Genomic DNA, 1,478 nt, shown 5'->3' with positions numbered 1-1,478 from the left:
TGACATAAACTTTATATGCTGCACATACTTTGTATGTTGTATGTATTATATACTGCATCCTTACAACCAAGAAAGCTAGAAACAAAGTAAACTTGATTAAGAAAATCCTAAGGAAGGGTCGTGGGCTGGCTCAGTTGGTGGAACGTGCCACCCTTGACCTCGGAGTTGTGAGTTCAAGCCCCATGTTGAGTGCAGAGATTACTTAAAAATAAAACATTAAAAAAATAATAAAATCAGAGGAAAAGATATTTACAGCACTGTACTGTATTGATTTAAGAAAAAAATCCACGTGTAAGTGGATCTGCATATTTTAATTTGTTGTTCCTGGGTAAACTGTAGGGACCCCAAACGTCTATAGTGCTAAAGATGAAAAATCCTCTTCTAAAACTTTTTTTTTTTTTTAACATTTATTCATTTTTGAGAGACAGAGCATAGCGGGTGGAGGGGATGGGGGGCAGAGAGAGGGAGACACAGAATCCCAAGCAGGCTCCAGGCTCTGCGCTGTAAGCACAGAGCCCGACTCGGGGCTCGAACTCACAGACTATGAGATCATGACCTGAGCTGAGGTTGGACGCCTAACTGACTGAGTCTCCCAGGTGCTCATCATGTCATCATGACAATGACAATATTGATAATAGGAAACAGCCCAGGTAGAAAACTGTTACTCTTGCATTACAACACAGAACATCCTGCCTTTTCTGAACCACTTTATGTGCTTGAACCTAAAATAACGTTAGTCCAACTATTATTTTTTGACGATGCCCTATTGTCCTTCTACTAACATACGTTACCCAGAGAGAAGCCTTACCATTCACACGGGTAGACAGAACACGCTTGATCTACTACAAAACAATGCAAATATGTGATCCAACAAGGGAACACGAAAACGATTCTTCCAGAACATACCAGTGTTAGACACTGGCAACGTTTTAAAAAGACCAAAGAGAGCAATTAACCCTTCTCTCTTCCAAAATTCCTTCATGTGGGTAAAGTTTTTAGTCTGGAAGACGGGCAGCTTGCAAAAATTTCCCCTCCAAGGGTCCCCCACTGCTGACCACAGTGTTTGAAAGAAGAGAGACCTGAATACAAAGTCTCTTCGGCTCTTCGATCCTGAAATTATCCTGTCGAATGTTTACAGCGTTCCCAGTGTGCACGAAGAAAAGCCCCACAGAGGCCCTGAGCGATGCACAAGTCCAGGTTTATTTCCGAGGTGACCCCAAACAACTCTGGCAAGACCGCAAGTCCAAAACGCTTTCCAAACAGAAAAGCCAGCTCTTTCCAAGCAGGGCGCCCAGCTCCTGTGGTCAGGGAACAGAAAGGTTACGTTAAGAAATCCTGGCTCATGGGAACAAGGTGGAAAGTTTTAGGAGTGTTTTCTTACCATGCTCGGGCAAACTAGTTTTCTTTTTTTCCCAAAAGACCGATGTCCGGACATGTTAGAAGTATTCACAACTGAACCGGGAAGCCCGAATCTAACA

At 43.0% G+C, this 1,478-nt stretch overlaps 1 long non-coding RNA gene across 1 annotated transcript; it reads right to left on the bottom strand.

The window, feature by feature from the left end:
* Positions 1-1,179: 1,179 nt before the first annotated feature.
* On the bottom strand, positions 1,180-1,458 carry LOC115283675. The gene is made up of 2 exons (XR_003905048.1): positions 1,382-1,458; positions 1,180-1,298 (listed from the first exon to the last, which is right to left on the bottom strand). It is a non-coding gene; the product is annotated as an uncharacterized LOC115283675 (long non-coding RNA).
* Between the last annotated feature and the right edge of the window lie 20 nt (positions 1,459-1,478).

This window comes from Suricata suricatta, chromosome X (assembly GCF_006229205.1).
Source record: "Suricata suricatta isolate VVHF042 chromosome X, meerkat_22Aug2017_6uvM2_HiC, whole genome shotgun sequence".
Taxonomy (NCBI): Eukaryota; Metazoa; Chordata; class Mammalia; order Carnivora; family Herpestidae; genus Suricata; species Suricata suricatta.
The sequence above is the reverse complement of the archived record's forward strand: the minus strand, read 5'-3'. Positions and strand labels throughout refer to the sequence as shown.